This window comes from Ambystoma mexicanum, chromosome 3p (assembly GCF_040938575.1).
Source record: "Ambystoma mexicanum isolate Mex_15411 chromosome 3p, UKY_AmexF1_1, whole genome shotgun sequence".
Lineage (NCBI taxonomy): Eukaryota > Metazoa > Chordata > Amphibia > Caudata > Ambystomatidae > Ambystoma > Ambystoma mexicanum.
Genome location: NC_090925.1, coordinates 667,100,192 through 667,127,085, shown reverse-complemented (window position 1 = coordinate 667,127,085; position 26,894 = coordinate 667,100,192). Strand labels below are relative to the sequence as shown.

At 48.4% G+C, this 26,894-nt stretch overlaps 1 protein-coding gene across 3 annotated transcripts in view; it reads right to left on the bottom strand.

Moving 5' to 3' along the window:
• The window catches only part of LOC138579585 (pancreatic secretory trypsin inhibitor-like), a 593,125-nt gene that overhangs the window by 419,837 nt on the left and 146,394 nt on the right, over nucleotides 1-26,894 (bottom strand). The window contains exon 1 of one of the 3 annotated variants that reach the window (XM_069649858.1): nucleotides 3,429-3,561. The exons of the other annotated variants lie outside the window; for them this stretch is intronic. The gene's annotated coding sequence lies outside the window, so the exon portion shown is untranslated. Of the gene's footprint in view, nucleotides 1-3,428; nucleotides 3,562-26,894 lie in introns of those variants that run through there. 3 annotated transcript variants of the gene reach the window in all.

Sequence of the window (26,894 nt, the reverse complement as noted above, 5' to 3'; positions counted from 1 at the left end):
GCCTGGTTTGCAAGCTGGTCATCTCTCCCACTTCCTCCCTTTCCAATCTCGCTATCTACAGGCCACCTGGCTCTACCACCCTGTTCCTCTCTAAATGGGATGAATGTTATGCTTCTCTCCTCATATCCACCTCTAAACTCCTTCTCCTTGGTGACTTCCACATCCAAAATCACTCACCATTCATGACATCCACTCTCTTCCGTGATCTCTGCACCTCACTTTCCCTCTAAATTCTCCCCTCTGGTCCCAGACACTCAGCTGGAAACACTCTTGATGCCATCATCCACAATGAAGCTCTGCTCTCCTCCCCGCTCATCAACCCACTTCCCTGGTCAGACCATTCTCTCCTCTCCTCTCAGCTTGGTCCTCCCTGCTGTCGGACCGCACCTCCCACAGCCCTGCCAACCTTGTTCACAAACATTTGTCTGATGAAACAAGTGTCAGCTGCTGCCTTGACATCTACCTTCAGCCCTCCCCCACTGCAGACTCTACATCTGACTCCACTGTAAGCAACCTCCACCTTGCCATCACTAATACTCTTGAAATGCTTGCCCCAGTTTTGTAGCCAGTAACATGCCTCCAAACATAACACCCAGTATGGCTCGGAAGATGCAGCCCTGAAACACAAGTGCAGAGCTGTGGAACGGAAGTGGCAGACCTCAGGCTCACCCTCTCACAAACTGGCCTGACGCCTTCTCCAAAGACAACACTGACTCTTCAATCACTCCAGGAAAAGGGCCCACATCCAGGCCCGCATCTCTGGTGCATCCAACAACATGACTGAACTCGTCAAAATCTGCAAGGAACTAGCCAACCATTCTGCAGTCTCCACCTCACCTCTTCCCTCCAAGGCCCTCTGCAATGCACTGGCCACACACTTCACTGCAGACACTTAGGACCTTCTGAGCACCCTTGCTTCCCTTTACCCCTCCCCCTTGCCCACCCCCGTGCCACCTATGGCGTCCCATCCCCCTCTGCCTCTCTCCTCTGCTTCTCGCCTATCACACCTGATGAGGTTACAGGAGTTGTCCGCTCTATGAAGGTGTCCTCCAAACAGGTCTCCCCCTGTTCTTCCAGAACTATTAAGGGTAATACTGGCTCTCTTGCCCCTGCACTTTCTGATGTCTGCAATCACTCTTTTGCTACTGGGTCTTTCCCCTCTTCCCCCTCAAGCACTCTCTTGTGCACGCCCTGCTGAAACAACCTTCTGCAGACCCTTCTTGTCCGTTTAACTACCGCCCCATCTCTATCAACCCCTTCCTTGAAACACTTGTGTATAGGCGCGTTACAAATGCCATATCACATCATATCATATCATTCCTTGGGAAACTCTTGGAGAAGCTAGTCTTCCACCAACTAACCCAGCATACTGAGCTTGTGTGTTGCCTACACGACCATAAATCTGGATTTCGAGAATCCAGAGGCAGGGCAACTGTTCTTCTGAAGACCCCTGAAGAAATGCTTGCATCTTTTGATTCTAACTCCAGCGCTCTCATTCTACTTGATCTCTCCTCTGCATATGACACGGCCAACCACTCCATCCTCATAAAACGTCTACACAATACCCTAGGTATATCAGAGCAGGCATTGGACTGACTGACCTCCTTTCTCAATGACCGTTCCTCTCAGTTTATCCTGGGCTCTTTCTCCTACTCCACCTCTATCTCCACCTGTGGCATCCCCCAGGGCTCCAATCTTTCTCTCTGACTCTTTAACATCTATTTGGCTCCACTTGTAAAGCTCATTTCCACCTTCTCCCCTTACAGTGTTATGCAGATGACACAACACTCTTCTTCAAACTTCCCTCTGATCCTCTCCTTACATCCTCCATCATTCCTGACTGCCTATCTGCCATCCAGTCCTGGTGTGCCTTCTATGATCTCTCCCTCAATGCCTGCAAGATTGAGATCCTTCCCATTGGGACTCCTGCTCCCTCTTTCTTCCCCTCACTCTGGCCACCCTCTATGGGCTCTCCCACTTCTCCTTCATCTGAAGTCCAAAACCTTGGAGCCATCTTTGGCTCCTCTCTTTCTTTCCTCGCTCACATCCTAGACCTTGCCAAGAACGCCCACTTTCAACTCCACCTCCTCAAAGGAATCCTTCCTTTCTTCACTTTCCCCAGAAGCTCAATGTCTCTAGAGCTCTGGTCCTCTGTAGGCTAGACTACTATAATAGCCTGTTCCTCAATCTACCCTCTTCCTCTCTACATCCCCTCCAGCTAATCCAGAATAGGGCTGCAAAATGTATCCTTGTCCTCAAGCCCAGTGACTGCATCTCTCCAGTCCTAAAATATCTGCACTGGCTCACGGTTGCTGGAAGGATCAAATTCTAATCCCTTTGCATCATCCATAAGGCTGTCTGGGGCCAGGGGCCATGCTATCTACAACTGGCCCTCACACAATACTCTCCCACCAGATTTCTACGCTCCTCCAGCACCAACTCGCTGCGTGTCAAGGCCTTTGCTAAACAGCGAGTTGGTGGCAAATCTCTTTCCTCGGCTGGCTCCCTCCTGTGGAACAGCCTCCCCCTTCCTCTTCAACTTGAGCCGGATCTCCTCAAATTCCAGATGCTCCTTGAGACTTTCCTTTTCTCCTCTTCCTTCCCCCTCTCCCTTCTTTGCTAATCCCCACAGTCGCTGACATTGCTGGCTGGGGCCTTATGTGTTCACCTGGGTCCTGGCCTTCCACCCCAATCGCCTTCAGCCCCCTACTCGCAGCACTTGCCTTGGCACTCAAGGGCCTGTGCTATCACAGCTGCTTGCAACTTACATTCTAGCACTTTCCTCCGTGTTACTCATAGCACTCCCCCCCCACACACCCATCTCGTCTCTCTCTCTCTGCACTTGCAAGTTCTGTATGCTCACAAAGCCTAGTAGGACCACCTCTCTCTTTCATCGTCATAGTTGCTTTTCATTCACATGTTCCCTCCCTGTTGCCCTGTGAGCGCTTTGAAACACAATTTACCTGATGGACAAGTGCCTTACAAATGCACAATAAACATTTTAAAGATTCACTGCACAGCACGTTTGGCTGTGAACTCCCCATGGTGAAACTCTTCCCCTTGTACCTGTTAGATTGGTGTCAGTCCTTGCACGGTGGTCTACTGCAGTACGCGAGCACCTTGTTATTAGCTCAGTATACAGTGGCTGCAGTTGTATGTGGAAACTCTATAATGTCCAGCGCCAAAGCCCTATTTGGTTTCAATAAAGCAGAAATGTAACGAGCTACGCTGAAAAGTCACGTGTCCAATGGAATGTGTTCAGCCGTCAAGGACTGAGAACAGCACCGTTTTTCTCACAGCACCAGATAAGCGGTTTTCCAACAGATGTTCAGTTCCCTGCGCACTTTAACCAGTTCTGGGAAGAACACTCGCCTGGTCTCGCACCAAAGATGCAGAAAGATTGCCGTTGTGTAATAAGACAGTCTTACCTGAGAAGCAGTACATCATTGCCACCAACAGTAGGACGCCTGCCACCCTCATTGCTGCTGTGCTGGTTTCCTGTATTTTCTGAAAACGAGTACTTGATGATCGATAAACATGAACTTCCCAGCTGCATTGTCCATATATACCACGTAAGCCCCGCCTAAGTACATAGCCATAGCGTCTCTGTAGCTCATTAACAGACGGTTGCATCAGATTCTGTGTGTGTGCCAGGCGTCTGATGACTCTCAAGACAGTGCCGTATAACGTCGAGTGGACGAATATTTCTGCTAAATAGCTCTGCATTGTGTCTTTCTCCAGCTCAATCCCTAGTGCACTTGGAATTAAACATCCCGCCTAATAATCCTTCCCATGGCGAGGGGTTTTCGGTGGATGCACAACTTGTGCGTATTTGTGTGGTTGCCAATTCCAAATAGGGAGGATCCATTTCTACAGACATCTCTCAAATATGGCCAATAGAGACAGGCTTATGGCCAAGTTGGACAATGGTCACGGCCCAATATGCCCCCACAGACGACCCCCTGACTGCCTTTCCTCTCTCAAAATGTGCATTCAATTGCATGCGTCACCTGTTTCAGGAATTGCCAGTTGTATCAGATTAAAAAGTACATCTGTCGAAAGGGGATGTAATGCGTGCCTTCCAATGTCACTCCTGATGGCCCCCAAAACTTTTAAAGGCAATGTAAATGATTAACAATGAGGTGCATGGGATATTAGGAGCAAGTCCAGAGGGTCTGGTTTTTATTCACACGATTTCATCATTAGCCAAAGGGACCATGCAAAGGGCAGCAGATCGTGGTATAAAATCAGATAATAAAACATATATGTGTTTTAAACATTATTGCAGTCATCTTCCTTTTAGAGATACGTGACTTAACAGTTTATCTTTTTTTCGAAAAAAACAAATCTGTAAACAAGTTATTTTATTGAGAATATGAAAAACATTCTTTAGTATATTTCTCAAAACTAGTAACAAAATACATTACAATTACGTTTAAATGAACATCCTATATATAAAATTATTTTAGGGAATATGCCCACAGACACACTTTCCTTTTGACCCTTTCTCGTGGATAGGAAGATTATCTTCATAAGGTCCTGGGAGCTCAATGGAGTAATTTATGTGCAGCCACTTTATGCTCACATCCGAATATTGATTGTAATTGTTTTTTGCAAAGCGCATACACAAGTAAAGTGTTTCAAAGCACCTCAAGGCGGGAAGGGAATAGAGGAATACAGTTTCATTCTTAGGCCTTCAGAATTCCTCAGAATGATCTAACAACAAATGACTAGCACACTAGGCCTGATAGCATTATTAAAAGTGAAGTGCAAGACAGGAAGGAAGGCAAATGGGGGAGGAAAGGAAGAAGACATACAATCCATAGACGACCATACTAGGCCAGTGACGTTTCAGATAGTGCAAGCGCCTGCCAAAAAGTGGGGTTATAGGGGCGAGGAGGAGGAGGAGAAGAACATATAGAAACAACGACTGTACTAGGCCAGGTGAACTAGGCCAAGTGCATTCTAGGTAATGTAAGTGCACAGACAGGAAGTGAAAGGGAGGGGGAGGGGAGCAAGTGGACACAGTCAAGCAGTGCTTTGTGTTAAGTGCAGGGAGGTTTACCCTTCTCATTTAGTGAATTGAAGAAGTGCAGTAGTGGTGAGCAGAGTGCAGAGTCCCCAGGGGCAAGCGCAAAGACTGGCAGGAGAGCCTGGGAACTGAGAGGCTCTGTAGGTGCACCAGGCGACCAGTCAGCATAAATGGAGCAGAATAGGGAAGAGAAGGAGGAGAGAATGGAGAGGAGGTTAGCAAGGGAGATGGAGAGAGAAAGAGGAAGAGAAGCGGAAGGTCTTAAGGAGTTTCTGGAACATAAGGAGATCAGGCTCAAGACGCAGAGGGGCTTGGAGGCTGTTCCAGAGTGAAGCAACTGCTGAGGGTAAAGATCTACCCCTCAAATCTCCGTTTGGAAAAACGGCTCACCCGCAGATAGTTGCAAGAGGATGAGCAGAGGGCTCTAGAAGGAGAGTATTTAGGGAGAGAGAGTTGTAGATAGTAAGGGGCCTGACCCCAGAAGGCCTTTGGGACTTGAACTTGATCCTTGCAGCCACAGGGAGCCAGTGGAGGGATTTCATTACCAGTGAGATTTGGTCTCTGGGCTTGAGGCCAAGGATAAATCTGTGTTTCTGTTCTGGATGAGTTGCAGATGTCGGGGGTAGAAGAAGGCCGCTTGAGAAAGAGACTGTTGCAGTAGTCCAGTCTAGAGAGGACCAGGGCTCTGGAGAGGGTAAGCCTCTGGGGGGAAGTGAGAAAAGGAAGTATACCTCCGAGGAGGTGCAGCTGGTAGTGGGACTTTTAAGAGATGTCCGAGATGTGAGGGGAGAAAGAGAGAGTGTGTTTCGAAGATGACCCCCAGATTTTGTGCCTCACTATCGGGTGAGGGCGCAGGGCCAAGGGAGGTCATCCAGAGTGAGACTGGGAAGGCTGGAGCAGGAGTCCCAATGAAGATGATCGTTCACTGGACACCAAGACTGATTTGTGGACAGTCAGGAATGAGCGAGGAGGAGGAGGAGGCCAAAGGTAGCCTGAAAGAGAGCTGTGTGTCATCTGCATTACACTGAAAGTTGGAGATGAAGGGGGAGATCCTGCAGGCCAGAGGTGCCATGTAAACATTCAAGAACGAGGGCAATAGGTTAGAACCCTGAGGGACACCACAAGTAGAGAGAGTGATAGCGGAGAGAAAAGGCCCAAGTTCCATCTGGGAAGGACGGTCAGAGAAAAAGGAGGCAAGCCATGCCAGTGCCTGATCTGTAATGCCCAGGGTATCATGGAGACGGGAGATCAGGATGTTGTGGTTTACCGTATCGATGGCAGAAGAGAGGTCAAGAAGAATGAGGACAGAGGGAGATTGAGAGCAGGTCATCATGGGTGTTCAGAAGAGCAGTTTCCATGCGTCTGGATGCTCTAAAGCCAGACTGATGGTCATGAAGACACCAGCAGATTTGGTTTGGAGGGTAAGCTAAGAGATAGCCAGCTTCTCCAGGAGGTTTCCCAAGAAAGGAGTGATAGAGATTGGGCGGTAGTTTGCCAGAATAGAAGGGTCAGCGGAAGGTTTTTTGAGCAGAGGGTGCACAAGAGAGTGCTTGAGAGAAGTGGGGAAACACCAGTGGCGAAGGAGAGGTTATATAGGTCTGCCAAGGGTGGGGCGAGAATGTCAATGTTGTCCTTGATGGTTTTTTGCAGACGCCTGGGTCCACCTGTTTGGGAGAGGCTTTCATAGACCGGACTTGTCTAGAGACCTCCTCAGGTGTGACAGGGAGATGGAGGGGAGAAGAGGGGAGGGCTAGAGGTGTCAGAGGGGGGCCTAATAGATGTTGGTGCATGAGAGGGTGCAGAGGCGAGAGAGGTGAAGATGTCCTGTGTTTTCGATGTATTGTTTGCAGTCAGGGCCGAGCAAAGGGCCTGGGTGGGTGAAGTGGAGCATGCAGCTGCAGTATGGTTGTTCAGTTCCCTGCCGACTTAGAAAAAGTTTTCCCATGTTGTTAGATGCCGCAGAGTTGCATGCTTGAATATGGACTCTCTTTTGGGACCAGATGAGGAGTCTGTATTGCCTTTGAAGAAGGCAGCAGGTCAGCATGTCAGAGGGTGCACCCGAGGATCCGCATTTCCGTTCTGCTACTCTGCACTTGCATTTAAGGGCAGCCAGATCGGAGTCATACCAAGAGGTGCACCTTTTGGCTGGCTTCAGTCAGACCCTCATGACAGGGGCAAGAATGTCGAGAGTGTTGGAGATGGAAAGGTGAAAGTTAGAGAGGGCTGTGTCAGGTTGGGAGTAACTGACACTCTTTTCATGGGTCAAAAGACTTTGAATGGGGTTGGCGGTGCAGGATGTGCCAGTGCTAAAGGAGAAGAGAGATTCGAGTGTGAAGAGAAAAAAGAGAGATCAGTCCAAGAGAGTGAGGTAGTGTGAGGGATAGAGGGAGGGATGTCCGTGGAGATGAGAGCATCCAGGGTATGGACTGTGGTGTGCGTCGGCTCAGAAGGTAGAATGTAGAGAGAAAGAGAGTCACATAGGTTGCGGAAAGGTGCTGAAGAGTCAGCAGAGTCAAGGTGTATGTTAAGATCCCCCAGGAGGCAGAGTTTGGAAGAGGAGGAAAGGAGAGCAAAGGCTAGGTCCGCCCATTCTGAGGGGAAGAGGGTAGACAGGCCAGGCGGCCGATAGAAGGTGGCCAAAGTAAGAGAGGAGATGGGAGAGAGAGAGAGAGTCTGCAGACCAGGCATTCAAAAGTGGAGTAGGCCTGGGTAGGAATAGCAGAAACAGGGATCCACTCAGGAAAGATGAGGGCAACTACTCCTCCTGGCCTGTTGGGCCTGGCCTCGGAGAGGATCTTGTAGCCTTCAGGGAGAAGTGTGTCATAAATTGTGACAGAGCTGTGCTTAAACCAAGTCTCAGTGAGAGCAAGAACATCATGATCAAGGAGTTCAAGGAATTGTCAGAAGTCAGAGGAGTGCTTGAAAGCAGAGCAAGAGTTAAGCGTGGCAACATGGAGCAGGTTGCCATTTTTTAGAGACTTAAGGGTTGGGGTACAGGCAACAGAGGTTCCCCCGTAAGCGGTGAGAATGCCTTAGAGATAAAGGTAGGAGGATGTCGAGGACCAGGAAATGAAAAAGTTGTCAGTGAGTTGAGTTCCGGCAGGGGAGCCAGGCATGTTGCAGGCAGCAAGGAGCCATGGTGTAAGAGGCCATACAGTCAGGAGGAGGAGAGTGAGCCAGGGAGGCCATGGAAGCAGATGGCAACGGAGCCCGTGCGGAGAAAGTTGGAAACTTGATAAGGCGAGGTATGAGCCTATCAAAAAGTAGGTGGTTGGATTTAGGCCCTTGAACCAGGATGGTACCATTCCGATTGACATTTATGATGACCCTGGAGGTGGAGAAAATGGCAAGAAGGACCACCCAGCGGGTGCCACCATTAATGTGTGAGGAAGAGTAAGGAGAGAGCAGAGAAACCATATGAAGATTCCATAGATTGGGTGAAGCAAAGACAAAGAGGATGTCGGTGGGAGTCTCTCTGGCGGAGGCACTGACATAGGTGTCAGCGATAGGCAGGCCTGGGTTGGACCCCTGTGTGTCCTTCTTGAGTTTCTTCCTGCCAGACCTAGAGAGAGGTGTAGGATAGGAGATAGAAAAGCAGTTAGAGGAGCTAGGAGAGATAGAAAGCGACATACAGCGGCACAGGGTGTGCTACACTTAACCAGGCAGAGGAGTTGAGGTACCAGGCAGAGGAGTTGAGGTACTTGGGGGGAAGTAGGCAGGAGGTGCACAAAGGCAATAAAAACACAACTGGGGTAATAAACAATGGGAACTGAAAGGGTAAGGGAACAGAAAAACAGACAGAGCAGAGGGCAGAGGGAGTGATCCGTCAGCTCAGTAACAAGCAAAGCAGATGAAAGCACACCTAAATTCGATTTTAAACTATTCAGTCACAAACAGTGCAATGCAGGATGACAATAAACCTAAACTCGATTTTAATCTATTCAGTCACAAACAGTGCAATGCAGAATGAAAATACACCTAAACTCGATTTTAAACTATTCTGTCATAAACAGTGCAATGCAGGATGAAAACACACCTACATTTGAAGATCTTCCCCAGAGGTGGCGCGGGCAGGAGCCCCCACCAGCAGCTGCTCCACACTCCCAAATCACCTGCAGCAGTGCAGCGACCCAGAAGGATCATCTGCAACGGGAGACTCCTATGCGCCCATTCCTACCAGGCTTGGAGGTGAGCCCAGCAGCCCTGCCATGGCCCCCCCATATGCCCACTTCGCAACTACAACAACCCAGCCCCCCACTTGGGCCGGCACAGCACCGTGCCGACATTGATCTGAAAAACAAAATGTCGGGCGTGATGCAGCATCAGAATGAGGCTTAGCTTCTTCTGGTTGCTAAGCAACAGCCGGCATTTAAACAACAACTTCCGCCGGCAGGGGGAATACCCGGCGGCCACTTCAAGGCCATTTTAAGGCCCTGTTTTGCCCCTGTTCTGCGCATGTTTGCGCCATGCTGTATCTGTCTCACAGAGCAGGAATCCCCCTGGTTCACTGCCAATCAGCTGGCAACGGTTACCTCCAAGATATTATCCCTCGGCAGCCATGGTAATCACACATAAACTCTGCGCATGCATTCCAGATTCTAGCGCTGCCAGCTTCTAGGAGATCTGCCCCTGTCAGCAACCGCATTTGATCTTGCTCATCTAGAGCCACAAAACTAAGGTAACCAGCATTAGACTACGCCATTACCTTATCTATCCTCATCTTTCTTACGTACTGCCCTCTGGTCCGTGCACAGTACGCAGCCATAATTTTGTACCGAGACATTAAGCTATTGTACCTGGACACTGATTGCACAATATCAGTGCAGCCCATGGCTGCTCACACCATTTCCGGTAACTAATGTATAACCACTTCTCCATGTGTAAACCACTGTGTCACAACGTGTATGCCTGCTTATATCATATATTGTTTACACTGCGCATGTCTGCATGTACTTGACAAATCGAAATCTCCTGTATTTTATGACCCTATGCCTCATACTAGGAATATATCATTCAAGTATCTCGGTAGTTGCCTGTCCTAGCCCTGTGCCCAAAATGTAATGTGTAACTACTGTATATGACGTGCTAGTGTTCCTACGCTGTTTATCCTCGGTCTTAGCGATGACCTAAAATGGTTTAAACCACACTGTATTGTTATTGCTGCCACAAATCCCATGTACCCCCGTACTTTACCTATAGTATACCAGTACTATTCTAGGTCCGATCTAGCCATGGCATCTCTGTCTGCTAGGCGCACTTATCAACTGTGCCTGGCATACGGGCCGTTCACACCTCACATGCTTGCAATATCACCTGCTTAGCTGTGACCTAACTGTACTGTATAGTGTCCCTGGCCCTGACCCATTGATACAGTGCAATGTCCACCACTAGCCTATTTAAACCTAGGTACCTACTGCATGGTACTCATTGGCCTCAGGCACCTACGTGCACATATCTTGGCTTGCTGGAACATGTTGTATCCATCATTGTACTATAGCATTATAGCTGCTACTCTACTCTCTATCACCATGACCCAGGAATACCATACTGCGCCTTCCTCCTCGGAGTCAGACCCTATTTCACATGCGCTGCCTAATGTAGTGATTAATAATTCTACCACCTCTCAACCTAAAAACACTAGCGCCATAGGTGAAATCATCACCTCCCTCCCACGCACCTTCCTAGACAGAAATCTTAAACTTTGCGCAAGACTCACAAAACTATATGAACCACTGAGAATGACCATACCGCCAACCAACCTGAAAACAAATTACCTACAAAAGTCTAAACAGACTGATATAACAAATGCCACCAAAATTAAGAGACAAAAGCATAAGTCTACAGACACCAACTTAACTATTCCCAGTCAAGTCAACACGTCAAAAGAGGCATCACCACTTAGAGGAGCACTTCTCAACGTGAGATCCCTTGTCGCACATCATGCCCTTGACATAGCCGATCTAATTACAGAAAATAATCTGGATTTCCTGGCGGTAACTTGATTGGTTACACAATGCAGCCGGCCCATCGTTAATGTTAGCCATCCCAGAAGGTTACACTATAACAAGACAAGACTGAGAAGGCTCACGAGGTGACGGAATCGCCATTATCTCAAACATGAGCCTCTCTCTCAGAACAGCCCCACTTTCATTGCCTCCCAAACCATACTCCAATCTTTCACACTGCCCACATTTTGATCTAGATATTCCTCCAGCTTCGCCTTGAGCCCATCTCTGAAAATGTGTCTGTCACGGCATCAGTAGGCCTGCGCCACAACGGTATGGGGGGCCTTGGACCCAGTAATTTCCACTCCAGCAGCAGCGGTGAGTTGCCTGAGATTGTTCTGCCCAAGTATTGTGCCAAGTCTATGTCTGCTAGCTGAGTCCTGCCCACAAAAAGATAATCTACCCTAGTGTATAGACCATGGGGCGAAGAGTAGTAAGAGTTGCATATGTCCCCAGGTTGTAGTTCCCTCCATACATCAACAAGATCCAGATTGTGCAATGCTGCATTAAGTGCTGAGGGTGCCGGCTCACTGTTGTTTACTTTTGGGATTGTCCTATCCAAAACTAAATCCCTAACACAATTAAAGTCACCACCCCAAATAAGAAAGCATTCCCGGTATGGTGCTATTTTAGTGCATAGCATATGCAGATGTGATGGGATTCCATGGTTAGGGAAATAGGAGTTAATTATACATACTTTCACATGCTCTATGTGGCCCGTCAGGATTAGGTACTGCCCGTCTGTATCAGCCTCTACCCCCAGCAAACGAAATGGCACAGCAGCGTTAATCCATGTAAATACCCCTATGGCGTATTTAGAGTAAGCCACCCCATATCCCTGTCCCCCCAAGGTTCCTTCACTTTTGCCATTTCACCCTTCGTGAGGTGGGTTTCTTGTAGTAGTGCGATGGCCACCTTTTTTCTTTTGAGGAAGGATTTCACTTGATTTCTCTTCAAGTATGTGTCCATCCCCCTTACATTCCATGTTAATACGTTAATGTTGGATGCCATGGCCATATATAGCTACTCCCATCCACCCTCCAGTATCCAGCACCCAACCACAAACTGCATTCCCAACCACCCCCAGACCCACCTTAACTTCCTTACCCATCCCCTTCGAGCTGCACTGTCGACTAGACATTCCATTTCAGTTACCCTTTTATGTGAAGAATATAGAAACGCCCAAACAACAAACAGAACAAAACATTTGCACCCAGCAGCTGCTCCCTTCACACAGCGCTCGGGAGCCCTCACATCTTTATAGCCCATCCAAGCCATTGTGTGCGAGAAAATGGGTGTTAGCAACAGGCCAAGACAAACCTATGCATGGGATAGACCTTCAAGCCCAAGGCAGGTGGCTAAACATCGCCCCCGTTCAGTCTATAATCAGCTGAGGTATTTTTACCCATCACCTGTCCCAACTCAGCAACCAATGTCAACTATTTCCTCAAACTTCAGGGTTCCCCAACTCCCACCATCGACATGAGGCAGTTCTCTTTTCACATAACAGGCTCTTCACCACCATCCAAGTTAATATGTTCCAGCCACATAGTGGCTGCAGCTGGGGTTTCAATGAAGATCGCCCTGCCTTTATAGATCACCATGAGTCTTGATGGATACATGAGCATGTATTTGATGTTCAGTTGTCGTAGTTTGGCTTTAATCGGCACAAAGGAGTTTCCGGCTCTATGGACCGCTGGCGCATAATCCGGGAAGTTAGCTATTTTTGAATTGTCTCTTTGTATTGCCCCTCCTTCCCGTGAGTATTTTAGTATTACTTCCCTGTCTTGAAAGTTCTGAATTTTTACAGACATTGGGAAAGGGTGCAACCATGGTGGAGGTTGTTTCTGAAACGACCGATGTTCCCTTTCCACCACAAATCCCTATGAGAGTTTCCCAGCACCAACATCCTGTAGCAACAAGGTCTCAACATACCTTGTGGGGTTTGGACCCTCTAGCCCTTCAGGAATTCCCAGCAACCGAATATTGTTCCATTGAGCCCACCCTTCCACGTCTTCTGACCGGAGTTCCAACACAGTGTTCCTCCGCTCCAGCTCTTTTAGTCTTATTTCCAGGTCCTTTGTGGTCTCACAGGTTTCCTTCAGTGTGGTTTCTGCAGTCGTTACTCTCTCCGCCAGAGTGCATACATCCTGTCTCCTGTCTCATCAACTGCATGTCAACTTTGACCTCATCAATTTTTGTCTCAAGACACGTCCTCATGCCTGCTATTGCCGCAAGTACCTGATTGTCTTTGTTGCCAGGTTATGGCGTCCCTCCTCTTTCTGTGCCATAGTGCTACTCAGCATCGATTCATGAGATCTGGCTACATTGCTGAAGGAGTCCATGATTGTAGTCAGGAAGGCTCTTGTTGTCCAGCGCACCGCAGCACCTTATCTCCCTCTGCCGCAATTCATCAGGGATCCTCGTTGATTTGTCGCTACTCTCTACTCCTGTCCAGGTCATCCGTGCTGAGCCCCGGCGTCCGAGAAGTCTTTCTTTCAGCAAGTGTTCCTCCCAGCTCGCCTAAACCCACTGCAGCACCTTCCAGCAGGTTCAACACAGAGCGCCTTCACGTGTTTGAGGCCAGCCTCTTCTTGCATTCCTCCTCACTTTAGCAGGTTTGGGCAGCGTTTTTCTGAGCCATCCGCACCGATTTTTAGGTCAGATTAGCGATTGCCTGCAACCCACAGCAGTGAGCCACCAGCCAGTTCCCTGACACTTCAGTGCACCACTAGGGACTGGGCACGAGCAACCGCGTCACTGGCTTCTGTTCCACCTTTCCGATCCCTCTATCTTGCAACGCCGTCCGCCAATTTAGCTCACCTGTGGGCCCACACTTGCGAGCCTCCTTTCTCCACAAGGAAGCTCCGATTTCGGGCAAAAACACTGCAGGGGTGTAGGCAGCCCTTTCCCGCACCTGGGGTTCGCCTCTCAACTCGTCAGGTTCCACCACCTTGTCAGCGCACAGGATTGTATCGGGATCGAGACGGAAGCTGCTTTACCTGCTCACTCCATGCGCTCAGGCCACGCCCCCATAAGTAGTGCATTATATTGCATGCAACTAATATGTATAATTTCAAGTCAAGCAGAGCTGACTTGAGTTGTGACAGTATAATATACATAGCATGAAGAATGTTCAGGCGTTCAATGGACTGCTGTCGTTCAGGGACGTAATTTGGGGGTCTCCCTTGCTAAACTTGTTGTCTCCATTGCTACCCCTAGCAAATTTACAAATTGAAGCTCCTGGGCTGTGGCCAGTGCCACGCCGCTCTTTGTTTCTGCAGTGGCTGAATTTCTTGTTTAGGCTTCTTAAAAAAACGGGTGTTCCACAAGTGTAACACTTTGAGCAGTGACCCTAAATAAGAAAGAATACGAATAGCAAATAATGTCTATTTCTGTAATTCTACATATTAATTGCTAGACTCATTAAAGGTTTATTTCAGGCACACTTCAGGGGATGAGCCACTGATTTAGTCTGTTCTTAAACACCTCAAATTCACATTGAAGACCAAACCCTCCAACAAGCATTTAGAGTAGAATAAACTTCAATTTCGGACCGTTTTTAGCTTTTCACAAGTTGCAGTTATAGCATGTCTTATTCTGCCTTTGTTTCTGTTAAGATCATCACAAAACATTCCATATCGGTGTCCTCGGTCACTTGACAAACTCCTTGTGCCTAAAAGCTTGTGTACAGTTTAGAAATGTTTGACCATAGCACATAAAGTGGCCCTTTATTACACTGTGCCACAATTAATGCTTTGGTGTAATGTGTATATCTTTCCCATCTCCATGGCATGCTGTTCAGGACGTTTGGTTGCATGTAGGAGGTACCAAATGCCCAGAGCCGGGATGGCGTGTGAGTGTGCTGCTTTCACTGTGCTACTCTAAATTCTTTAATACACAGTTATGAACCCTCCCAATGGTATGTATTTTGCCAAACTCCGAAGCCTGAAAAGTAGATCAATGCAGGCTTGACATGTGGCCAACTTTGCACCAGACCTGCAGATGAACTGGCCTGCTGTTAAATCTCAGTTACCAGTTTAATGGTAATTTGCTTTCTGACTTTGAGAACATTCAGACATGTAATTGCTCATTTTACTCTAGCCAGTAAGATAGCTAAAGCGGGTAAGATAGCTCAGAGGGTTACTCGCCTACTGCTTCAAGGTGTGTGTAATATGCAGGTTACAGGTTCGAATCCTGGCAAGGCCAACTCAGCCTTTCATCCTTCTGAGGTTGATAAATGAGTACAAACACAGGTTGGGTGATATTGTATGTATATTGGTTCTATATAAAGCGCTTAAGCATAAGTGCCATATAATAAAACATCCTCATCATTTGGTCTTGAACATCTGCTTGAATTCACAGTAATTTTGTAATATGGGCCTATACACACTGATATTAACAATACATATGGTGATCCATTCTTGTATGAAATGCATATCACATTACGGTGATACTGTAGCCATATTTTTCGTAGTGTACCTAGGAACAATGCTATGTGATGCCACTTGCTGTTTTGTCAAGGGGTGAAAGGTTGTCTTCCATCGCTTCCTGTGATGTCACTTTAGGTGGGGTCAAACAACATCACTTCCTGTGATATCGGAGGTCAAGGGTCTCGTATGTCACTTCCACTACCACTGGTATTTTGGTGAAAAGACATCCGTGCTGTCGGTGACAGTGGGCCTCATTACACGGTAGGCGGTAAGATACTGCCTTTACTGGCATGGCGCTAACAACGTGTCCGCATAGGCCAGAGGCCGTTAATTGCGTACCATTACGAGTACGCGGGCACAAGCTTAGCGCCATGCCTGTATTGACCCTATCCCCATGCCCGTAAAGACCCCGTAAAGACCCTTAGCGGCACCTATGAAAGCGCAGATAGCACTTCCAACCTCCGGCAACACGGCATTAGCGGTGACCGCTATTAGCGGTAACCGTAAATAAGAGGAACCGGTAGTAGCATCATCGCACTGGAACGGAAAGAGCATGGCGGCTATCTTTAAAAACACAATCCATTGCCAGCCTCTGCCCCCAGGACCTGCATCCACACCAGTGCCAATCAAAATCAACCAAGACCCCCTGACAATGCCCAAGGCAATCAAAAAAGGAGCAGAGCAGAAGGAGCGATTCACCAATGAGGAGCTCATCAGGCTCACTGAGACGCTTGCCGCCAACACGGAGATGGTGTTGGCAAATGACATGCGGCGTGTCACCCTAATAAAGAAAAAGGCAATCTGGGCAGAGGTGGCCCACAAAGTTAGTGCGGTGGGCACCACCACCCGCACCGTGAAAGATTGCAGGAAGCGGTGGGACGATCTCTGCCTCCGTGTACGCAGCATCCTGGCTGCCAATCGTAACCTGGCCATGGCCACAGGAGGCAGTGGAGGATCCCCTATCAAACTGATGGAGTGGGAGGAGACCTGCGCGAGCACCATAGGTGTGGAAATTATAGAGGGAGTCAGCGAAATGGAGCGGGGTGCGCCCACATCATCAGATGGAGGTGAGTGTCCACATAAAACACTGCACTGTGAAAGATGAGGTATCCCCCCAAATCTGAGCCCTAAATCAGCGCATGAATGTGGCCACAGACATAAATGCACAAAACCCTGCCCATGTGAGGGTCACATCCTAACACACACACATGCATGCATCACCACAGACATGTGCCACCCAGACCCATGCATGAATGACCCACCCAACAGTCCTACGTCCTTTATGCCCACAAATGAAGTCCAAATGCATAGAACAGCATGATGAACAACATCTGCAGGAAGCACGTTGACCTATCACGTTGACCTATCACCAATGCCCCTCTTTGTCCCCCACAGGCTCACAGACTGACAGCGATGAGCAGGACACAGGCTCCCCCTGCCAAGAAACAACCCAGGGGAAAGGAGGCAGGCAACATCGCAAGCACATCGAGGGGCACAGGGAGGAGTGCACTCCCGCAGAGTGCCAAACACAGCAAACCACCCACGTTACCAAGCCGTGAACCCACAGCAGAAACAATTGCAGCACCCACTCCAGTGATCCCCCCAACAGATGAACCAACCACGGAAGGGCCACTTTCTGCCGCCAACAGTTCCATTGGCGAGGCAGCAGCCACAGCACCGCTGTCCAATGTGGAGGACACTTGTGACTTGGCCATGCAGGAGCACACCCCCAGCCCACAGCAATCAAAAGAACCAAGCCCACGCACCACATCACAATCCAGCAGCCATGCCCAGTCTGGCCAGGAAATGGTGGCAGGGTGCTGGAGTCCACCGGTGTCCTCACATGATGCTGGACCCATAGAACAAGGTGCGGCACCCATCCCACGAACAACACACAGTGGCCATGACTTGGCCATCACCAGACAGCGGCAGGAGGAGATAACAGCGCTGGTTGGCCAGCATGTTGATGAGGCAGCACGTTTGAGGGAGGAGTGCAGGGAGAATGCAAGGGAGATCAGACAGGGCATGGAAGCCTTCACCAACAGGCTCTGCGAGGAAATGGCACTAGTGAGGCAGGTCCTCACACGCATAGCTGACGCTATGGACATACAGAACCCCCCACAGCCACAAGAACAACCATGCACCCCCTCCTCTGCCTGCTCAAGGCAGACGAGCCCCCGGCGCCGGTCCTTGCGATCTATGCGGTGCACACCCTCCCAAGCCCCTAATGGTGGGAGTGGGGATGGGAAATAGGGCCAGCCCAATGTAGCTGTCACATGTACAGCAAGACAGCAACGTTGTACCAGCCATACATGGGAATGTTGTGGGGGGAGGGGGGAAAGGGTGATTTGGGAGTGTTGTGGGGGGAGGGGGGAAAGGGTGTATTGGGAGTGTTGTGGGGGGAAGGGTGAAAGGGTGTTTGAGTAGTTGGGCCCATGCACTTCTTTACGTCATAATATATTAAACACAATGGTGACACGTCAAAACACATGCTTGGACCTTATCATTGTGTATGTGAGCTTTATTGGGGGACAAGGCCCAGTGTGTGCTTCACCACAAAACCCAGTGGACAAATGCCAACATCCATTCTACAGAGTAGGACCATGTGAATCAGAATATTTGATTGATCAGATGCTGACGCACAGCGCGTCCCTCTTGGACATCGCCTCCTGCATGACCTGCAGCCCCGTCTCCTCCCTCCTCATCCCCATCATCATCCTCATCAGGTGGTTGCATTTCAATGTCAGGGGGCATTCGCACATTCCGTCTGACACACATATTGTGCAGCATGACACATGCCATGATGATCTTGGCCACCTTCTCATGGCCGTACTGGAGTGCCCCACCCGACCTGCTGAGGCACTGGAACCGTGTCTTCAAAAGGCCAAATGTCGGTACGGGTATGTGCACGATTGTATTCCTCTTTGTGCCTGTTCTGTGGGTTCCATACAGGGGTAAGGAGCCACCTCTTCAGGGGATAGCCAGCATCACCTGCATGGGTGCAAGAATGGGGATGTGTTACTGTTTACATCAAGTGGAATCTGTACATGTCACCCAAATTAACTTTGCATTGTGATTTGCATCCACGAATCCCAGCATGCATGGAAACGATCAGTGTAACTGCAATGTGAGAGGGTGAGCTAGTCCTTGCAAGTGGACATGCACCATGCATGCCTCCGGCAGTTATTGACATGTTCTGGGTGAGGACAGGTCATTAGTGTTTCTGGGCCTGGGCAACGTTTGTACCACACTGCTAGTGTACTGCCATTTTGAAATCGATGTCCCCATGCTGTGAAGCGGCACTTCAGTAGTGGTGTACGGGTGTGGTTCAGTACAATGGCTACAGGTGATCCCTTAGTATGCACTCAAGGGCGCATATCGTTTGTGATGTTGTTCAGCGCACATTTCCATTTTGCACATTGGCTGCATGTTGCTGCTTTGTGTCATATAAGGTATGGTATGATGTGCAATGTGCGTGTGGATAGATATGTCATGTTTGGCGTATTCCATTGATTCCTTTGTGATGCAGCTTCCAACTTGCATGTGGTTTTGTGTCTGGTCCTTTGTGGGCTGACTTGGTGGACACTGGCGTACATCTCTATGTCCATTTATTCTACAGACGACAGTCCACACCCAGTAGGAGTATGCATCCCCCCCCAATCACACCCAGTAGGAGTATGCGTCCCCCCCAATCAAACCCACTAGGAGTATGCATCTCTCCCCCCACAATCACACCCAGTAGGAGTATGCATATCTCCCCCCACAATCACACCCACTAGGAGTATGCATCCCCCCCACCAATCACACCCAGTAGGAGTATGCATCTCCCCCCCAATCACACCCAGTAGGAGTATGCATCACTCCCCTCAATCACACCCAGTAGGAGTATGCATCTCCTCCCCCAATCACTATCCACATCACACTGCCTTGTGCTTGCCCAGCTACTCACCAAGTAGCCATGCACGTTGTCCAGCATGTCGCTCCATGTAGCGTGGTATCGTTGAGTTCCACAGGACCATTGAATCATGGGTTGATCCGGGATATCGGGCACAGGACCATTGAATCATGGGTTGATCCGGGATATCGGGCACAGCAATGTGTGATTATCATGTTTGAGTCACATACCATTTGGACATTGATGGAGTGGTATTGGTTTCTGTTTCGGTACACTGCCCCATTGTCATGTGGGACCACCAATTCCACATGGGTACAGTTGATGGCCCTGATGCAACTTGGGATGCCTGCCAGTGAATAGAAGCCAACTTTGGTGTTGGAGATCTCCTGGGCAGTCCGTGGCAGGGATATGTGTTCACTTGTGTGCTTCAGGAGGGCATCGAGCACCTGGTTCAGCGAGCGTGAAAATACTGGTTGTGATATGCCATGCATCTGCCCTACCGTATGCTGGTAGGTGCCTGTGGCTAGGAAGTGGAGCACAGTTACCACCTTCAGTAGAGGAGGGATGGCAGTACGGATGTCTATGAGGCTCACAATGTCGTCGTGTATCATGTGCACAATGGTGGTGATGGTATCCCGGTCCAGACGGTACAGGGTGTGTATCTGCTCAGGGGTTAGGTTGAATGGACTGGCTCTGATCCTGGGGATTGGTGGCTGCCTCTGGGGTATGACTAGGTGCACTGGTGGGGCTTGCTGGGCCTGTCTCGCCCTCCTCCTCCTCCTCCTGCGTCTCCTCTGTGCTGCCTGTTGTTGCTGGTGCTGCAATGCAATCATGTCCTCCAGCCCATGTAATGCTCATAGTATTGGAACCATCTTGGTGTGGGAAGGGGTGTGGGAATGGGTGTGGTGAGCTCCTTTTGTGCTGCCCCAGTCTCCATTGCCTCCACCTGTGCTGATTGTGGCCACCTGTGGCAGGTGGGAACAATGCTCATGTCTCTTAACGGGTGGTCCGCGATGCTGGTATTTCCTCCATGCCGGTATGGCCTTTTTTAGCCTAATGCATGCCGGTATTTGCTGATCCGCATGGCTTGTGATGGTCTGCTATTAGCGCCATGCCGCTATTTGCAACATGAGTGGTTGCGCGCCCGCGGACTGCCCGCTATTAGAGGCACCGTTCTTAGCCGTGCCGCTATTAGCGGTTATCCAGGTCGTGATTAGCATGGGAATTTAGCGATACCGGTAACCCCTTACTGGTATCGTTATTCCCTTACTGCCATCCGTGTAATGAGGCCCAATGTCAAGACCTCCAATGTGTCATTCAGTGCCTGATTGTAAGGAGCATGCACCCATGCTGGACCAAATCAACTTAATTCCATGGGACAGAATGATAGAAGTGAGTGGGGGCTTGAGGTCTTGAATAAATCAGTCTATCAACCCCAAGTTGAAGTGTCTATAGAGCACATGCTCAATGAATACTACACAATAACATGTAAATTACGTGCACATTTGTCAGATATTTCAAAGATACATTGAATGCATTGACACATGTCAGGATGTATTTGAGAATGGCCAGAACTATATGACATTAAAGGGCCAGGTTACTAAGAGCGTTGTTTCCAAATAGTATGATAATTGCAAAACAATACAATTGGGCAATGGTGACTCATAGTATGGGTGTTCTTGCTTCTAAGCACTGTAAAATAGAGGAGGCAATATTACAAATGCTGAAGACATTAGCAACTATAGTGTGAGATGTACACAATGGCTTCATTTAATGATTGTTGGGATGAATGCATAGTTTTCAGTGTTTTGACGAAAAGAAAATATAATCAATAGATGTGATGACAGCTTCCTTTAGTAGTCGGCAGAACTTTCATGGAGGCAATTACTAGTGTGGTGGTGGTATCACATTAAGCCATTTCGTGGGATCAGTGATGGCCTTGAGGAGTGCTCAGAAGTGCTTAGGAGTTATGGGGGATTGTAACCCCACCTCCTGACAGCCAGAGCAAGTTTTGGTAAAGCAGCGCCTACTGACAGAGGAACTGGCTGTGTGCAGAATCCTGTTGGGGGACATAAAAAGAAAACTTGACAAACGAATGTTCCCCGCTGCGAGCCACATCAAATTTGCCTCAGGGCAGGAAGAGAGAACACATACTGCCCTTGAATATAATGAATTTAATGGAGCTATAACAATGCCGAATGAGAGAAATAAGAGGCCATGTGTCTATTATAAGGTAAGATGCTGTCTGATACGTTAAGCACAGGCCTTGAGACCATCATGCACTGCCTAGGTGTAGAGGAGCAATGCCAAAATGAGCAGAAGGGCAGCACACATTCTTCCACGTTCCCCTCAGTGCTTAAACAATGGATAGGTTCTATAGACCTGGAAAGCCAGGAGGAACTATGGGCACTCATACATGAGGTTGGCTTTTGGTCTGTAGCTCCACTGGGAGCAAATCCCTGGACCAGTCTGCCTGGGAGTCTTGGGACCAGCTAGGAGCTTTAAAGTGATGGTAGTAGTAGTGTGAGAGGTTACATTACTCTTGGGCTGAGACTGGGCTCTGCTGGGAGTTAATCTGCATAATAAGGCATGAATAGTGAGTAGCAGCGGTAATCTTAGGTTAAGAAGCAACTGTTCTACAATGGCCAATGTAGCCCTTTTCCTCAACTGAGTGCTGCTAACATGTATTATTGTATTATTTGGGCACCGTGGAGTGCTGTGTGTCACCTTCCTGCTTTTTCACAGCTCTTGTTGACCTTTAACAAACCGACAGGGTATTTTGAATATGATATTAGAAAACTTGCCATATTATAGCTCGTATGTTTGAACTGCCATTATGTCCACAAATGGAAGGGGGGGGGGGTGATAAGCAAACATGCACATAGATAAAATTTAAATCAGACAACACGCTTCAAAAAGAAATATTTTCACTTGCAAAGACAAATTTAACTACGACACAAGAACTTGAAGCCAGAAAGCCAGGTGTGTTTATGGGGGTGATCCCCCAATCAATGCAGACAATGTGTGCATACAAAATAAACAATGAAGGGGACAACAATTAGGGATCTCACTCTATTTCAAATGTGTGCCTGCAAGCTGGCAGTGTTGTATTAAAACGCGTTAAAACACAAAACACGTCCCTACCAAGCAGACCTGGCTACTTCACCAGCAGCAGTATAAAGGGGGTAGTGGGCAATTCCTAAGCAGGGGAATCCTTCACAAAGCCCTTTAAAGCCTAGGCTGGATTGCATTAAAATCTGGGCAAGCCCACATTCATTTGCACCAAAATAAAACCCTAGTTTCATGCACCTTTGAGAAGTGCATTTTAGTTCACCGAATATATTTCCAAATACCCATTCCTTCAAGGGTTTTTCAGAGTCAGCCTGGGAGGGCGTGCAGCCTTCTGTGTGATTCGTGAAGGAGAAAGCAGACTAAGGTTTACATTCCTTTTGCCCACGACAAACACAGCCCAGCAGCAGAGGCTAACCTTTTCATTCAAGGTGCTGTGCCCTGTCCTTAAGTCGAGAAGTCAATTTGCACTACTAAGGTGAGGAGGTCTAACTGTCGGATGGCCCTGGGTTTGGCAATTTCAGCATGCTGAGGGGAGAAGCAAGAAGAAGACATTCACAGAAGCATTTGCATGCTGGATGGCCAGCGGCAGAGGCGATGTTAGGGGGAGGGGCTGAGGGGGCTATAGCCCCGGGTCTTTGGTTGTAGCCCCAAACAGAAGCTCAGGGGTTACTCCCAAAAAGGCTAGCTAGCCCCCAGTCCTGACAGTCCCAAAATTAGCATAGTCCCAGATCTTTTCCAGACCTAGCGACACCCCTGGCCAGCGGTGCCCAGAATTGGCAGAGCCAGAGTAGGGGCAGGAGGGTTAGGGGGATGAATGCACCCCCTGTATCCCCCCTGGTGCCCAGTGTGCCCCCACCCTCCAACTGGTAGCCTATTATCGGCCTCGCTCCTGGCAGAAAAAGCGTCCTCCTTTTCTGGTGCCCCGGGCTAGGAAGGGGAATGAATCAAGGGGTGCAGTGGATGCTATGGACTTGTGGATGCATTTGAGAAGGTGTTGCAAGCTTTGCACCCAGAATGAGAGGGAATACTATGATATTTTGACAATATATTGTCTGAGAGTGCTGCCACTGTGGGGTTGCATGAGTAGCATGGCTGTACCACTTAAGGCTGTGGAACGCTTCTTGCTTCTATGGCCCTTTAGAGCACAGAAGAGTCACTTCATAACACTGGAGAACTGTTTCAGTCAACAATGGAAGCGCCGGGGACACTCCACAATGATCAGCACTTAAAGGCCCATTAGCCCCAAGCAGCACATTCTACAGTAGGGAGACGTGGGTGACCCCGATGGCACTCCATGTTTTTTATTTATTTGATATCTGTATAGCGAATGCTGCCATTGTGGTTTTGAAGCACTGTGGGGTGGAAGGCCCTTCGGAAGACTGTAGTCTGTGCAGACATGAAAGTATAAGAGCATTGCATTGCATGTGAATAGTAATTCAAACTTTGGAGACTACTTTATTACTAGCAGCAGTGACTATTTTATTGCCATTATGAAAGCCTTGCTAAGCAGAGAGTTCATACACAGTGACTATGTGATGGCTGAACTGAATTTGTTGTGGGACTCAGCTGTACTCTAAGGGTTACAGCACAAAAGGGGATGTGTGTTCATGCATCTGTTCCTTGCACTTAATTCTTGTCAAAACAAGTACTAACAAAGACAAATGTTTTTGCTTTTGTATGGGTATTATTTAATGTAATGTAAGTGTGTTTGGTTAGTGCCTATCTGCTACTATTGGTAACCTTGCTGTGCATGCCTCGATAACAACAAAATAAGAAGGAGTTTGGGATTCATTAGTGGGACAGTGGAAAAGACAGATGAAAACCTGTGGTGTTGATGGGTGCAGGTCGGGTTTAACTGGTTCCCGAGTGACAATCTGCTTTCTATGGGCTTGGAAGAGAAACTTGGGATCACATTATCCATGGGGAAAATCCCAAGATCTGATTGACTACACCACTTTGTGTCTGGTTAGCTGCGGATTTGGGACAATGACAAAGGGCTTAAAAGGAGAGCTCAGTCATGGCTTGGCTAGTGTCGATATGCTAATGGCTAGGACTGCGGTGGCTTTCTGTGGGGGGGGTTGTGTATGTAGCGTAAGGTAGTAGGAGCGCTAGCGAGGGGAGTCGGTTAGTCAGGGGAAGGCAGCAAAAGGCCTTACAAGGCATAACAACCTGCCCCTCTGCACTCCTACCCCTGGCTCTTTGCAGTCGTTTCCCATTTCTCTCAATCCCAATGCAACCTCTCTCTCTCTCTCTCTCTCTCACACTCTCTCTCTATCTCAAATAGATACATTGTAGCCCATGAGGAACAAAAAGCTAGCATCCATAAATTGACAAATGAGAGAAAAGGGTGGTGTGGAAATTCAGAATTTGTGCCTCATCACTAGTTGGGAGGTATGCCGGCAGTAAATGCAATTTGCGCCAAATCCGGAGTTGTGGTGTGGCCGTAATTCCCCATTTTGTTAAGAGACCATAAGACTCTATGGGGCTTTTCAGCGCTATTATCACCGGTGGTAATAGTGACAAAATTGGCCCGAAAATCAGCACAATCACCTCTAGCTTAAAGCTGAAGGTGAGTGCCCCGACCTTCCCCGAAACACGTGATTGAGCGGAGGGTTAATGCGGCGGTAATAGCATTATCACCACATTTTTGCTGCTCCAATCAACCCGTGATGAGGCCCATTATCATAACCTACTAAAGCTAATTGGAGGCAAGAATGTACGGTTCAGTGGAAGCACAGCTTAACATGTGAGGATTGCAGTAACCCATTTCAGCTGCTGTTACATGTTGATTATCAGGAGGAGAGATGCCTGAAACCTTACTCTACATGCTTAAGTGGCCTGCTGGGCCTTTTGCCCAATGAGGCAAGGCAAGCAATGTGCCTGGTGTTCATCCGGGGATTTGTTGGGGCAGGGACCAGAATTCCTCCTCATTCCGCTCAGACGTCTACTCTGCTGTCTCCCACAAGCCTAAAACTCGTCTTGCACAGTCCAAAAATTGAAACCCTCTCCCCTGCTACCTACCGGCACAACTCGCCAGGGTTTGACACGGCACCAGACCTTCAATATCATAGTGATGCTGCAACCCTGCTTGGGATACCTTATGATGAAACAAGGAGCAGAAATGATGAAAAGGTGGATTGTTGATTCGTCAAATAAAAGAGTGGTTTTTAGAATGAAGGAGCGCTGCTAATGGCACAACTCTGAGGCTACTGCACAAGCTGTCATTGGGCCCTGCCACCAAACCTTTGAGTATTTCTGTTGTGTAGACTCTGCTCCTCCATAGGGTTGTTGAGCTCCTCTGAGAATAGCTTGTATATTAACCACCCCATTTTAACCACTTACCAGAGCTGCAGTAGATTAGTTAGGTTAACATGTGGCGGTAGGTTGAACCGGAAACCAGCTCAGTTTACTGGATAATCTGCTATTGTACAGCAGTGGCTAAATGCCTGAAATGCCGACTGCCAGGCATACAACTCCCTGAGAAATTGAGCAAAATGTAATTTTGAACATTACCATGGCAAAGCAATGGTGTAGTATGTTTCTTGCAGGAAATACATGTAAATGTTTTTGTTTTTCAAGAAAGGTTGATTTATTTTTAAGAAGTGTATGCTCACAGGAGAGAGGGTGGAGTGGGGACATGAAATGGGTCCCAAACAATCTTGAATAACTGGCTAAGTAGGGGAAATCTTGTACATGTGGATAGGGGATTGCCATCCTCTGGTGTCAAGGCTGATCTGATACAGAAATTGCTAGGCCACCAGGAGTCTAGGATGTTTCCTTTACATCTAAGCAGTGATGCAGTAGATGCTGGGGCAGGCCCCGCAGTAGCAATGGGCTCGTAATTACTGCCACTATTGAGAATGCAGAAGAATAGGAATAAGAGGGGTCTTCTTATGTTTTCTTGTCAACCTCAGAAGCTGAGGCCTTGTTTGAGCCTAAAATTAGAAGCATAGGCTCAGGTAGAAAGAGTTGGACTTGAGCATGGCTAAGCTGGTGTTTGACAGGATTGAGAAACAGAAACATATGGATCACCAGTTGAAGTTGGCCAGACTGCAAAGGTCTCAAGGTTTCTACAGGGGTTCTGGGAGAGGTTCTGGAATCCTTTCCCATCCAAGATTCCCTAAGCATCTGCTCAGTGTGTATGATGAGAAAAATGCTATGATTGTTTGGCTTACAGATTTTGAGTATGCTTTTGACATGGAATGGAAACATTTTTATAAAGTGTGGCTATGGTCCGAGGGCATCTAGGCGCTAGAGGTGGGAGTAAACTGGAACGCCAGCTCCCAAGGGATGCACAGAGGGCTGATAGTCCCAAAAATAATACGTTTTGAGCACCTTACGTAAATTAAGGAAATCAAAAATCTCACAAAGTTGAGGAGGAAGAGCATTCTACAAAGAGGGGGTAAGAACAGAGAAAGACCACCCTCCAGCTGTGACGCTTCGATATCTAGGTACAG